The 15655-nt window shown below is 36.3% G+C and overlaps 1 pseudogene across 1 annotated transcript; it reads right to left on the bottom strand.

Moving 5' to 3' along the window:
- Positions 1 to 536: 536 nt before the first annotated feature.
- Positions 537 to 12279, bottom strand: LOC306665734 (putative high mobility group protein B1-like 1; annotated as a pseudogene). The gene is made up of 2 exons: positions 12114 to 12279; positions 537 to 1255 (listed from the first exon to the last, which is right to left on the bottom strand). The product of its transcript is annotated as a putative high mobility group protein B1-like 1 (transcript).
- Positions 12280 to 15655: the final 3376 nt, after the last annotated feature.

The following is a 15655-nucleotide window of genomic DNA, read 5'->3' as shown; positions in this document are numbered from 1 at the left end:
ATTGTGATGAAATAATTTAAACAAATATAATACAAAAGTTAATATGAAAATAAACATGGAAGTTTTTGAGAATTGAATGCTTTGGAAAAAATAAAAAAAAAAGGCAAGTCATTTTTATTTTTATTTATTTTTTGATAAAAAATATTGTATTTACTTAGAAGCATTCAGATGTCAACAAAACCGCTGCAACTCTTTTTTTTTTTTTTTTTTTTTGACAATTACAGAGTGATAGTTAACAGGACAACAATTATTTCGTATAAGCTGCATCAGAGATAACTGAAGATGAAAAACTACCGTCTCCATACATAACTAATTTGTGTTGTGCACCAAGAAGAACCTGCTTTAAATTTCCATGCCAATTTACAACCCCTGTACGCTACCAGGCAAGGTTAGTGGCTACTGAAAATACCCAAGGACAGGGCTATCTAAGACACATTTGGTAGAGGGTTAACCATACAAGAAAAGACACTGTTTAGTTTAAAAACAAATCTTACACAGCCTTCCATTTCAGTTTTTTCTTTAAAAGGAGTGAGTTGTATACAGAGGGGTTAAATGCTTTATACACAAGAAAAACCTGTGCTAGAACCAACTTATTCATCATCACCATCTTCTTTTTCATCTTCTTCATCTTCATCTATTTCTTCCTCCTCCTCATCCTCTTCGTCTTCCTCATCTTCCTCCTCTTCCTTCTTTTTCTTGATTTTTTTTCAGCCCTGACAGTTCCCTTTTTTGCTGCATCAGTATCCTTCAGCCCTATGGGCAGCGATATCCTTTTCGTATCAGCACCTTTCTTTTCCTAAGGCTGCTTATCATCTGCCGCAGTGTCATTCCACATTCCTCCCAGTGTCTTTGCAACATCACCAATGGACAGGCCAGGATGTTCTCCTTTGATTTTCAGGCCATACTCAGAACAGAACAAGAAGAAGGCCACTGGAGGCCTCTTGGGTGCATTGGGATCCTTGAAGTTCTTTTTTGTCTCTCCTTCAGGAGGGATATAGGTTTCATTCATCTTTCATAATGGACCTTGCTGCCTTTTCCTTTCTCTCTAGCGGACAAGGTCTTCCACCTCTCTGAGCACTTCTTAGAAAACTCTGAGAAGTTGACTGGAGCATTTGGATGCTTCTTCTTGTGCTCCTCCCGGCAAGTTTGCACAAAGAATGCATCTATGACATTTTGCCTCTCAGCTTCTTAGGATCTCTTTTGCCCACGTTTAGTTGTTTTGCCTCAGCAAGGCCCAGAGCCGCCCAGTGCCCATCTCACTTGCCCCAGCACTGTCTCTATGGAGCTCAATGTAGTGAGCTCCCTCTGCTCTGTAACATTCAAGGCAAGCAATTTTTAAAATGTTACTAAGAGCCCAGATTCTTGGATAGTCCTTCAAAGTTGTGACTAAATGGCAGAGTATGCCTTTCATTCTCTTGCCTTTTCTATCTAAACTGCTATGTGAAGGAACCAATTTTGTGATCCTATTTAAAGCCAAACATGAACAAATTTTGGTGGAAAACATACTGTCATTTTTTCACAGAGAGGAGCAGTGTCAATTGCAAAGCCATTGTCTTGGCCATGAGCTAGGAAAACTAATAACCTCTGGAGATTCTATTGTTTGTGTGCCAATAGGGCCATATGACCATTGCAGGGCAAGTCTTTCAGTATCACTTACCACATACTTCATGTCAGTTCATTCATTCATTCAATTAATATTGACTGAGCTCCCACAGAGGGACTGGCACAGAGACAATGCCTCCTACTGAACAGATAGTGTGACTCACCTGACTCCATCAGTATGCTTCTGTGGAGGAATCTTTTAAAAGGTTATAGTGTGTGGTGGCCTCTCTTCTGATGAAACTCATTGTGCCAAAAATGGTACTAGCCCAGGACTGGCATTCAAATATTTATTTCCACCATCAGGCTTGTTCCTACTGGGATGATAGGCTCTATAACAACATACAGGGGTGTTCATTACACATGGACTGCAGATCTGGGAGTGGTCCTGGGCCTGACTCATCATGCAGTGCCTGGAAGCACAACCCAGGGAGTGGAGGGGCACTTTGGTGCCTCTGAGTATATGGGACACAACTGGTTCTTATTCATAAAGCAAATTTTATTGTTGATTTCTCTATCACTGGTCAATTCCTATTTGACTATTAAATATGTACTATTTCTGTGAAACTCAATGTTAATGAAATGCCAAAAGAGGTTAATAAATGTTTACAATGGAAATTATAAGATTACTGACTTTTGAGTAACCCTGTGCTATCATTTGAATGTTGACTATTCCCCCAAAGCCTATGTGTTAAAGGCTTGGGATACAGGGTGGTGCTAATGGGAGGTGGTAGAAACTGAGAGGTAGAGACTGATGTGAGGTCCTTAGATCGTTGGAGGCATGCCCTCAAAGAGGAATATGGAAACTGGCCCTTTTCCTCCCTCCCTTCCTCCCCCCCCCCTTCTTTCTTTCTCTCTTTCTTTCTTTCTCTCTTTCTTTCTTTCTTTCTTTCTTTCTTTCTTTCTTTCTTTCTTTCTTTCTTTCTTTCTTTCTTTCTTTCTTTCTTTCTTTCTTTCTTTCCTGTTGGTTTCTGGTGTAAGTAATTTTGCTCTACCCTGTGCTCTCACCAAGATATATAAACTCACCATAGGCCCAAAGCAATGCACCAAATTGATCATTGATTGAAAATTCCAATACTGTAAGCCTACATAAACCTCTTTTTTATTAGTCTGTTGTAGATATACATAATATTGGGGTTCATTTTGACATAATTATACAAACATGGAATATCATTTGCTCCAATTTAGTCCCTAGTATTTCTCCTTTTCTTCCCCTCCTCCTTTCCCCGGTCCCCTTTCCCCTATTTATTTGAAGTTTTTAAAATTAGTGCATTTTTACAAAGGTAGAATTCTCTGGTATATTCATATATGTACATAGGAAAGTTTGATCAGATTATTTCCACCCTTCTTCCCTTTTCATGTTCATCCTCCTTTCTCCTCAATCCCCTTCCTCTATTCCACCTATCTCTCTTTTATTTTCAGGAGATTTCTACCCCTTCCCCCTTTATTTTGGTCTAGATTCTGTATATGAGAGAAAGCATTTGACCCTTGACTTTCTGGATCTGGTTTATTTCACTTAGCATGATGTTCTCCAGTTTCATCCATTTAGCAGCAAATGTCATAATTTTATTCTTCTTTATAGCTGAGTAAAAATTCCATTGTGTATATATACCATGTTTTCTTTATTCATTCATCTGTTGATGGGCACCTAAGCTGGTTCTATAGCATGATTATTATGAATTGTGCTGTTATAAACATTGATGTGACTGCATCCTTACAAAAGATGTTAGATCTCACAGATATTTACCAAGGAGTGGGATAATGAGGTCATATGGTAGGTCTAGCTTTTTGAAGAATTTCTATGCTGCTTTCTAGAGTGGTTGAGCTAATTTGCAGTTCTACCAACAATGCATGCGTGTTTTTGTTCCTTACATCTTCACCAACATTTATTATTTGCCGGGGTCCAGTCCTAGCAGGAGTCCATGGGTTCCACGCTGGTAAACGGGGCGCGGGGAGACAGCGTCGGCGATGGATGGAGAATGAAAGACACAGACTCTAGTTCTGGTGCAATCAATCCCACTTTATTCTGGGGAAGGCTGGGTTTATATACATTTTTCTTCAGGCTTTGATGACAGGCTTACGATTAATAAAGTCAAAGAAGTTTCCAAAGCATAGGCAGAAATTGTTTTTACCGAAAGATTATGAGAAAACAGATTATCCTTACTTAATCACAATTATTTTAAGAATATCTAACTATGTCAATGAGCTAATACAATGTTTATTTCCTTAATATCTAAACTCTATATGACCTAAGACTATTTTTATTATTTTTGCGGTAAAGTGATAGACAAATAATGTCATGTGACCATCTCTACTAGGTCCTTCTGGTTAATGTCTAAATTGCTGAGTTAAGGGTTACAGGAGGGCAGCGGTCCCAATGGTTATTATGTGCCAACGTTTATTATAGGGGTGACATATTCTTTGTAGGAAGGAAGGAATGTTGTGAAACCTTATTCTTTTACCTTACCACCACACATAAACAAAACCATCATCTGGATTAAACCACCCTGTAGGAGACAGGGGGAGATCTATATCTACCTTCTCTAAGGGCTTGCCTTTAGGGGGGTACCAGGGCTTGCCATTGATAAAATAAACTAGTCCATATCTAGTAGCTACTGTGGGAGGTGCTTTGTGCTTAGAACTTGGGGAAACATTGTTATCTATAAGTTTCTGTGCCCCAACAGGTTCTGGCTGTGCCAGTAAATGCAGTGTTTGATTTTTAACATAATAAAAACATTCTCCTGTAGTGAGGTTAACATCACAGGGTTTCAACATGTGTTTTGTCTCCGTAATGTTTTTCTGGAGATTTGTAGAATTATTCCCATCACCTCTAGCAAGATCCTCAGACTGAAGTGAGTAATATATTATTAGGAAAACTCCACAGAATAACATCCAAGCTAGGGAGGCATACATCTGGCTACAATCCTTTTAGGATGAGTCTCTGCAATCATCCTTGAGTGGAACTCTGTCAAGCACTGTAAGGAGAGCCAGGCGTCCCCGCAATTATTTGTATTCTTGATATTGCCATTCTGATTGGAGTGAGATGAAATCTCAACGTAGTTTCAGTATGCATATTCCTAATCATTAGAGATGTTGAACACAAAATAAACTTTTTATCTTTAATTAGTTAATTACACTGTTATAGTGATGGAAAGCTAACATACCTTACTTCTAAGGTGACTTAGAAGTCATACAAAATTACTAAATCAAAATTATCTCAGAAGGATGTTTTTTAAAAACCTAAAAAATAAAAATAAAATAAAATAAAAACTGGAACCTTATTCACGTAGTATTTATAAGAAATTAAATAAAGACATAATTGATATAAAGGTTTATAAATACATTTGATTAATTTGGAAATTGGAAAATAATACCCCCTGTGCCATAAATTTTTAACTATATAAAAGGTAACATCTTAAATATGCTTTTAGGGTACACATCCTATTCATCTCACATTGGGTGTCTGCAAGTTTTTCTTCAGAATGAACTTAAGATAGAAGAAATTTGAATGGATGTTCTACCAACTCTGTGTTGTCTCAAGTTAGCATTTCGAGAAGAGAAACTTGAATTATCCTAATGCTTTCTTATACTTACTATTAATTTAAAATTCTTTTAGAGTTATTTCTCAGTTTGGTGGCTGCCAATCTATATAGGAGTGGATTTTATTTGTAAGAACACTGAATTTTTATCAAACATGCGTCTGATGATGGAAGGGAGGAAAGAGAGAGGGTATCCAAATATTAATTCCTGGTGATTGGCAACCCACACTGACCCTATCATCTGCTCATTAACTGACTCATTCTATGTGAGTGATTGCTTAAGGAGGAAAGATAGGGAAACTGAGCAACTCCTGCCCTTATTCTTGATTCCATACCTCCAAAAAGTGGTCAATAGGAAGAGTATCTGAGCTTGAGTATGAAAATTAGACTACCTGTTGTCCTGATGGAATTTTACACCTGCTTTTCCCCTCTATTTCTTCTGATAATTTTCAGACTTCCTACTATCTCTCCCTAGTCTGCATTCTAGTTTCTCTCTTCTTATGAGGTGAACTCAGAGGCACTTGCAATGGTGTGCAACCTGTGAAGGGACCTAGTGAGACCATGCCTATGAATCTACTGTCCTTGAGCAGGTGGACCATTCTGGCAGGAGCAAGTGCTTCTGCAGTTTGCACACACAGAGGGCATGGATCAGTTTATTAGGGAAACTTGAGGCAGAATTTGATTACAAGCTGGCAACATTTAATGGACTGTAGCAGTAAGCAGTATTTGCAAGTGAGAAGGATTAATGTACAATAGTCTCCTCATATCCACAGTTATACTCTTCACAGTTTGTTACCCACAGTCCAAAGATATTAAATGGAAAATTCCAAAAATAAACAACTAAGTTTTAAATAGCACATCACTCTGAGTAAAGTGATGAAAGCTCTCATCATCCTACCTTTCCAGTCTACCCTGAATGCCGATCTCTGTCCAGCATATTCATGCTGTGTATACTGCTTGCCTATTTAACTCACTCAGTGGTGATCCCCACTTATCAAATCAATTGTCATGATATCTTAGCACTTGTGTTCAAATAACTCTTATTTTACTTAATAATGTCTTCAAAGCACCAGGGTAGTAATGCAAAGGAAGCACCAGGGCATAAAACATGGAAAGGCAGATTAGCTCTGGTACTATGTGGCAATGCTACAGAGTATTTAGAAAAAAATAATATATATGGGGTTCAGTGCATCTGCAGTTTAAGGCACCCACTTGGGGGCTGGGCATGTATCCCACATGGACAGGAGGCATTTGATAAATACCAAAGACTATGCTACATGTGTACTACTTTTTGTCCACACAGCATCCCTATGAGGTTAGTGCTATTGTTATACCTACAAGGGAACTGAAGGCCATAGAATTTACATAAGGCAATGTAACTAAGAAAAATAAAACCTTGACAAAAGTACAGGATTATCTGAATTCACAATTACACCATTGCCTCTTACTAGAAACAATAACTAAATGGGAAGAATTCTAAAAGGAATGTTTATCCTTGAAAAGATTTTTAAAATCTAAAGCCATGGAAGTATTTTTTGAAATATACTGAAACAAATGAAGTTGAAAACTATGAAATTGACAATATTCAACTGTTTGATCTACAAAAATGGTAATTTCATATGATTTGGTCATTTCTACTTATAACCCCTTCTGTAGAAAACATTCACAGATGCAGGGACACAGTCCAGAACACATTCATATTGGGGAACCTCCCCACATTTTTCATGATTCACATATTTTTATTATGTAAAATAAAAAAGAACCAGAACAATCTAAGTTCACTTAAAGTCTATGTAATTAAGGCAGAACGTTTCCATGCATTAAATTTTAAGTTTCACCATTTGGTGATAAGAACTGGGAGTTTTGTAATTAATGCATCAGCTCTGATAAAAATTAACAGTTGGACATGGAGTAGCCCAGAAAATCAAAGCAGACAACATAGGTCAGGACAACAAAATAAGATCATCCAAACCAGACATTCCTCTCTCTACCCATGGTTGGAGTTATTTATATTTCTTATGCATTGCTTATGACTAACTCAAGTATTTAATAACATGGATACAGTTCTTTAATTATATATATATATATATATGTATATGTGTGTGTGTATATATATATATACCGTTAGTTTCAGCTAATACTTGTCCTTTCAAAATTCCAAAGTAAAAAAGAGTCCCTTGAGAACTGTGGTAGTCATTCTGTCATTCATGCTGTGGGGAACACATGTCCAGCGTTTCCATCTTTCAGAGAAAATAAAATGGGAATGGCATTTCTGAGTGCCCTGTGGCTGGGTAAACCCTGTGACTAGTTTTAGATAATGACTTATGAACAGAACTTACAATGCTTGTGGGCTAAGCATTGAATTGCTGGTGTAAGACCTTCCAGAGTTTCTTTGTTCCTCTGGCATGATAGCTGATAACCTTTGATACAACAGCAACTTTCTAAGTCTAGATATTGAGAGGAAGAGATTTAGAGCAAAGCTTCTAACCCAACTGTATAAATATATAGCACAAGGGAATAATAAGCTTTATTATAACAAGTTACTAAGATTTGAGGGTTGCTTATTACAGAAGCATTCCCTAGACCAGCCTAACTGATACAGGTGTTTTGAATGGCCTATCTCAATTCTGAAAATAAAGGTTGGGCTTATCTGATTCAGATAGTCCTACTAGTTCTGAAAGACCATATGCCTTACAAATTGGTGCCTAAAGAGGGTATATTCCAGTGTATGTGTGCAGTTATCATTTCCATCTGCAAGTAGGATCCTCCTTTTCTAATGACTATTTTTTGAACAAAGTATCCCTAATTGAAACAAGAATTCACAAAGGTAAGGAGAGTAGACAACTTCATGGAAAATAGGATTTCAGAAGAAACCGAAGCTCCATATGGGAGGAAATATCACATACTCAATCACACACAGACAGACACACACATACATGTGCACGTGGACACACACACACACACACACACTTCACAATTTATTATGCAGTCAAATTACCTACATTCACATCTCTAATTTAACCAGCCACATTGTCAAGATGATGCCTAGAAAGGCTAAAATTGCATGATGATTTATTGATGTAGTAGCAAGAGTTGTTTATTAACCGGAAATTCACAAAACATAGAGGGAATAGAATGCCTTATAGTTAAATCTTAATGCAAGAAAGAGATACTAAATATTCAAAGCATTAGGGACTGACCAAATGAGCTGACTCTACACAGTGAACAGTAACACAGGAGATGTAGGGGAGCAGGAAAGGCTGATTTTTTTTTTTCTTACTTCATAATTTCATCTTGGAGAAGAGCCAATTTTAACCCTGATTCCAAATGAGGTTCTTATTGAGAAAAAGCCTCATAATTAGAGATGTCTATCAGTAATATGATATAAAGGAGAAACAGCTTTCTATTAAGACCCCTGGGTTTCTGTAAATAAATTTATACAATTTTCGAGTCTGCTAGGTAAGATTTGCCTATTTACCAGCTGCTGCTAAATATGCCACATTTTTCCAATTTATAGAAAATTTCTATTGAAACCAGTAGAATTAGGCTGTTCTACAAAGACTCCTCACATTTCAGTAAAACAGTGAGACACGTTATAATGCCCTATCTGTAAGATTCAAAGTTCTATTACAAGTCAGGCCAGGCCTAGCAATCATATGATGAATTAGAGCATAGCACAGAAAACAACATATATATGAAAACAATATTCATCTTCAAGAAAAAGTATTGTATAAAACATGACAACACGTTTTGTTGACCAGAAAAATATAGAGAGAGCTTTGCACGCCTCCCCACACTCACCTTATCTGTCAGCAGGGATATTTGAATGAGCTGGCCATTGCTTAGGTAATTTATGCAGCTCTTGTAACACCCAGGCTCTAATGCAAATTCCCTACTTAAGAATTCTTACTTAAGACCTTCACAGCACCAAACCAGGACTCTGTAACCAGAAATGTCCCTTCAATCTTACATGGAGGAGTCACATTTTAAAGGCTGTCATCCTGCATAGGCAACTACCATTTAACTGTCATTAATATGGCTTTTAGAATTTAAATTGCATAGCATATAAAATAATTCTTAGCAGTAGGTAATTGTGGTCTATACTTTGTTTCTTCTTTTAAATGCTCTCCTACAAGATTCTATGCCTTACTCATTGGTTTTGATTGTGACTTCTCAGTTTGGAAGGATTGGTCAAGAAATAAAGTTTTTAGATCCTAACACTTTTGATTTAAATCATATAGAATTGTTTAAAAATGTGTTACACTTGTTTTAAATGTCTTAGGGCAATTGTTTACTATGGCTACCATAAGAAAATGCCACAGACTAAGTGGCTTACATAATAGAAATTCATTTTCTCACAGTTTTGGAGGCTAGAAGTCTAAGACATTCACAATAACCTCAAAAAAATAAAATACTTGGGAATCAATCTAACAAAAGGGGTGAAAGACCTCTACAATGAAAACTACAGAACACTAAAGAACTTGAAGAAAAACTTAAAAGATGGAAAGATCTCCCATGTTCTTGGATAGGCAAAATTAATATTGTCAAAAAGATCATTCTACCAAAGGCACTATATGGATTCAATGCAATTCCAATTAAAACCCCAATGACATTACTCATAGAAATAGAGAAAGCAATCATGAACTTCATCTGGAAAAATAAGAGAACTCAAATAGGCAAAACAATCCTGAGCAGGAAAAGTGAAGCAGGAGGTATCACAATACCAGACCTTAAACTATACTACAGAGCATTAGTAACAAAAACAGCATGGTATTGACACCAAAATAGACAGGCAGACCAATGGTACAGAATAGAAGGCACAGAGATGAACCCATATAAATACAGTTACCTCATCCTAGACAAAGGAGCCAGAAACATATACTTGAGAAAAGATAGCCTGTTCAACAAATGATGCTGGGAAAACTGAAAATCCATATGCAGTAAAATGAAATTAAACCTCTATCTCTCACCCTGCACAAAACTCAACTCAAAATGGATCAAGGACATAGGAATTAGACCAGAGACCCTTCTCCTATAGAAGATAAAGTAGGCCTAAATCTTCATCATGTTGGCTTAGGATCAGACTTTCTTAACAAGACTCCCAAAGCACAAGAAATTAAAGCAAGAATCAATAAATGGGATGGACTCAAGCTAAAAAGCTTTTTCTCAGCAAAGGATACAATCAATAATGTGAAAAGAGAGCTTACAGAGTGGGAGAAAATCTCTTCTACACATACTTCAGATACAGCACTTATCTCCAAAATTTATAAAGAACCAACAAAACTTTACACCAAAAATACAAAGAACCCAATAAATAAAAAGGCCTAGGAACCGGACAGACACTTCATAGAAGAAGACACACAGGCAATTAATAAATACATGAAAAAGTGTTCAATGTCTCTAGTAATTACAGAAATGCAAATTAAAACAACTCTAAGATTTCATCTTATTCCAATTAGAATGGCTATTATCAAGAACACAAACAATGATAGATGCTGGCATGGATGTGGGGAAAAAGGCACACTTTTTCATTACTGGTGGAGTTGCAAATTGGTGCACTCACTCTGGAAAGCAGTGTGGAGAATCCTCAGAAAACTTGGAATGGACCCACCTTTTGACCCAGTTATCTCCCTCCTTGGTTTATACCCAAAGGACTTAAAATTAGCATACTATAGTAACATAGCCACATCGATGTTTATAGCAGCTCAGTTCACAATAGCTAGATTATGGAACCAACCTAGATGCCCTTCAACAGATGAATGTATAAAGAAACTGTGGTATATATACACAATGGAATATTATTCAGTAATAAGAAAGAATAATATTATGGCATTTGCATGTAAATGAATGGAATTGGAGAATATCATGCTAAGTGAAATAAGCCAATCCCAAAAAACCAAAGGCCGAATGTTTTCCCTGATAAGTTGATGATGATATATAATGGGGGGAATGGGGAGTGAGAGAAGAATGGAGGAACTTTAGATTATGTAAAAGAAAATGAGAGGGAGGAGGGGTATATGAAAAATGGTGGAATGAGACAGGCATCATTACCCTATGTACATGTATGATTACATGAATGGTATGAATCTACATCATGTACAATCATGGAAATGAAATGATGTTCCCCATTTGTGTAAAATGAATCAAAATGCAGTCTGTAAAAAATAAATAAATAAATAATTTAAAAAATTTAAAAACACTTAAGCAAACAAGAAAAATAAGAAGCCTAAGGCAAGGGGGCAGTAGGTTTGATTTCTACTAAGTCCTCTCCTCTTGATTTATAGATAGTCACCTTGTTGCTGTGTTCTCACTTGGTCTTTTCTTTCATGAACATGCCTCCTTTGTCTTTGTGTAGCCAAATTTCTTCTTCTTTAAAGACACCAGCAAGATTAGATCAGGACCCACTCTCATGACCTCAGTTTAGCTTAATCATCTCTTTAAAGGCCCTATCCCCAAATACACTCATACTTTGAGGTACTGGAGGTTAGGGTTCCAACAATATAAATTTGGGTAGAATATAGTTTAAAATATTTATTATACAGAATATAATGCAGACTTCTCTGACCATTCATTATTTGAGTTTCAGACACTCATATATTTGTATCATCAAATAGAGAGGGAGTACAGAATTTTCTTTCTTAGACAAGTCCCTAGAATCACTTTGCTACCAGACTTAGATTTCTGCTGTCCAATGCAGTTGTCATTAGCACATTGGGCTGTACACATTTTAATACAATAAAAATTCATTTTCTCATTTGCACATTTCAAGGTTTCAGTAGCCACCACATTGCACAGTGCCAATATGGACATTTCCATTATTCCAGATCCTACTAGACAATGCTGCTGGACTGCTGACAGGAACTTGCCCCTTGTGGTATCTTCAAGAGAGCTTTCCACAAGCCAAAATCAAGAGCTGCATTATTTTAGTTGCTGTTTCTTTCCCTTTCCTCTATCATGGTCATCTCAGTTCCTCACTGTCATTGTTTTTGTCAATGCTTTTACTCATAATTTCTTCTAATTCCACCCTCTTGTCTTTTAGTTTCTTGGAGTCTTTTTTTCCTCCTTCATATCCACCCCTTTCTTTGGACTCATCTTTTCCTGTCCATTTCTTCATTGGAATGGTGATTTTGTTCTGAAACATTTTGCTAAACAAAGAGAAATCTCCTTGTTTTTCTTCAGTAAAGACCATTTATCTTCATGGATTTTATCACTCTTCAAATTTTTATTGATGTTCCATTCTGACGTGTACATCAGTTAAAGAATGCCTGATGCCTGATCAATAGGAACACACACAGGATGTCTGCACAGTGTATCTGAAAAGTAGAGCAAGTGCAGAGAGTTTGTTTCCTGATGTTCCTTTTTTTGATTCTAGCATCTGCTTTGAGAAGGGCATTAGATTAATGGTGAAGGGCTCTGGAGTCAGCTTGCCCGATTTCCAGTTGTAGAATCACCCACTACCAGCTATTTGACCTTGGAAAAATGGAGTTCATCTTATAAAGTTGTTTGGATTACATAAGTTTACCTAAGGAAATGTTGTCTGGAACATAACAGTTATTATTTCTCAGGAAAAGTTTATTTCTTTACAAAACTGCTGTTGACCTTGTCTGCTGGATAGTATGCACAGTGACCCCAGGCAGAGAAACACTTATCTTCCATGTAGTCTTTAGGGTGCATTTACTTCATACTCAGATTCTGCTAGGTATTCCTTAATCTCTCAATCCACCACCTATCTAGGGAAAGAAGACTTGTGCAGGAAAAGCAGATTAGCATCTGGGCAAAATGCAATGCTAGATCATATTGCACAGACAATAGATACTATAATCTTTTGGTAAAGATAGTGTTGAGTGTGATCTAATTTTATCAAGAAAGGCTTCAGAGTCCCCAGAGTTTCTCCCCAGAGAAGAAAAGGAGAGAAATCAGAGTCCTGAGATAAATATGTTGAGCCAAGGGAGAGATATTTGAGCGAACATGGAAGGTGTGAAGAAGAGTGAGAGTAGGAAGAGGCTTGCCTTGGTGGAGACAAAGCTCTGGGTGGAGGAACAGGATAGATGAATGAGGATGAGATAAGGCAGACTGGCTAGTACAGAAGCTGGAATCCATGTGAGAATTAGAGGAAGACATTTTACTTCTCCTAATGTAATTCTGAGTAACTTTCTTTAGTATTTATTTTTTATAATATATACTATAATGTACTTTTGAATTTACTGAGTTAACTTTTAATGACTTTACTTTCAAGTTAGAGCCTTTCAAATTCTAACCTATCAGGTTAGTAGGAATTATTCTATTTTAACATCATCCACATACTTCAGGAAAATTCACTAATATGTATTATATATCATTAAGCAGATATTAAATTTCAATGAACCCCCAACTAAAAGAAGAGCATGAAATAACCTCTGGGCAGAATAAGATTTCATTGTTTGTGGTTCTTCAAGGTGAGTATATATGAAGGAGAATTAAAAAAATCAGTTTATTTCAAGTCTACATTTATTTTCTATGAACCATACACAAAAGAGATGTACTTGATAGTTTACATATAGGACACACATACAAAATATATTCACTTTCAAATAGTAACAAAACACTTATACAAAGAAAAATAAGTAACATTAGGTGGTTTAAGGTTGAAGGACAAAGTGAGTAGTATAGTAGTCAATGATATAAAAACTTATTTATGGGAGGGATTGATGGAGTATGGGAGTTAGTAGTACTGTTACAAGAGTTGCTGACATTTGAGTGTACCTTAAAAATGTGTAGCATTTGGTTAGGTGAAAATAAAGAGACCACTCTTCTTGCCAGGAAAACAAAGTTATAACTAGAACACAGAGACAAGAATGATCCAAGGTCATCCTGAACAGTGTGAAAATTAGCTGCCAGGGTCACACCAAGCAAGATAAGGTTTTTGGACAGAAAGTTAAAGGAGGGGTTTCAATGCTAAATTCATATTTGTCCGAAACACAAATCCTTAACAAATATTTGCTTCATGTGCCAAAGCATTGCTCCTTGACAAAGTCATAGAAACATTCCAAACATTGAAAGTACCTATTATAATGCAGAACATAGTTTACAGTTTTTAACAAGCACACCTTCTTGAATTCAGTGGTCTGAAATTTGTACCCACCCCCAAGTGGATCCTTAGACACTGATTAGTTTTATTCAATTTTGTCTTTTTTATTATGTTTCTCTTATATTCTCATTTTCTCTTTTCCTATTTTTCTAGTTTTACATATCCTACTGCCTTTACCCTGTCAGTCTCTCCTGTTATTTAGAGATATCCAAGGGAACTCTTAATTCCAAGCTAAAGATTTCTTTCTTCTTGATTCATTTATTCAGCACATATTTATTGAGCAACTATTGTGTTCTGAAAAACTAGTTTAAGCACTTAGATTAATTGACAAAATAGACAAAAATATCCCTACCTACAGAGATCTTTAGTGTAAATAGACAGAAACAATGAAAGTAAACTGTGGGAGATACTCATCAGTTCACCATTCTACAGGTGAAGAAATCTCACTCTTAGAGATGGGTAAATTTTCGAAGGTCGCACAGTTTATCGAGTGGCAAAATAAAGCTCAAAATCTTATGCTGTTAATCACAGCTATATATAGGGAATAAATTGACTACCAAAATGTAGAAATAAAATTCTTCAGTTGGCTTTTGCCATCTGAAATGCATATCTTTTGTCTCCACCAAAGCTACCCATACTCTGCATCTTGGATTTGAAAAATTCGAACTAATGTGTGTAAAACATTCAATGAGAAGCAGCATGACACTCTCTAGGATTAAAGTCAATTACTAATCTTTATCCCTCTAGGAAGTGTACATATTGCCTTGGTAATTTGATCTGTGCTCATGAACTTATTGCCCGTTCAGCTCCACATGTGACTGTTCCTGGATATCAGCACCCTGGATAGCTACTTTGCATCCAGACTGTAGAAAGATTCTACAGTAAAAATTGTGCACTATTTTTTGTTTCTCTGCACTTTGTGCATGACCTAGCTACTAAGACAATTACTTAAACATTTCTCTACAATTATTGTCCAAAAATTTATCTTCTCCATTTGTTCAATTAGCAGGGAAAAGTGCCTAAAAATGACAGTTGAATTTAACATCCCCAATGGAACAACTTCTATTTTTCTTAAAAGTAAGTCAAATAAAATTTACACAATCTGGAAGACATTGTGCTGTTTTAATTCACATATCACTTCCATTTGTTGATCATTTCTCTCTTAGATTAATTATCAAAATATTAAGAATTACATGAATATTTGAATATGTAGAAAAAAAGATGTTGATGAAATTCCCTGATCTAAATATAGCACAAAATATGAATGTTCACTGACTGAAAGGATCATAATTTAGATAACTTTTCTACAGTGATACAAATAAAGCTGCTTCAAAAAGGGGGGAGGCAAGCCTCCCGAAGCATAGAGACTTTTGGCAAAAAAAAAACTGAGGAAATAAATTCAATATCATCAGTTTTCTTCATTTGGGATGGGGGGGGTGGTAAATCCTTT

Source organism: Sciurus vulgaris, assembly GCF_902686455.1.
Source record: "Sciurus vulgaris genome assembly, chromosome: 7".
Taxonomy (NCBI): domain Eukaryota; kingdom Metazoa; phylum Chordata; class Mammalia; order Rodentia; family Sciuridae; genus Sciurus; species Sciurus vulgaris.
Note: the sequence above shows the minus strand (reverse complement) of the source record. Positions and strands in the feature narration are given on the sequence as shown.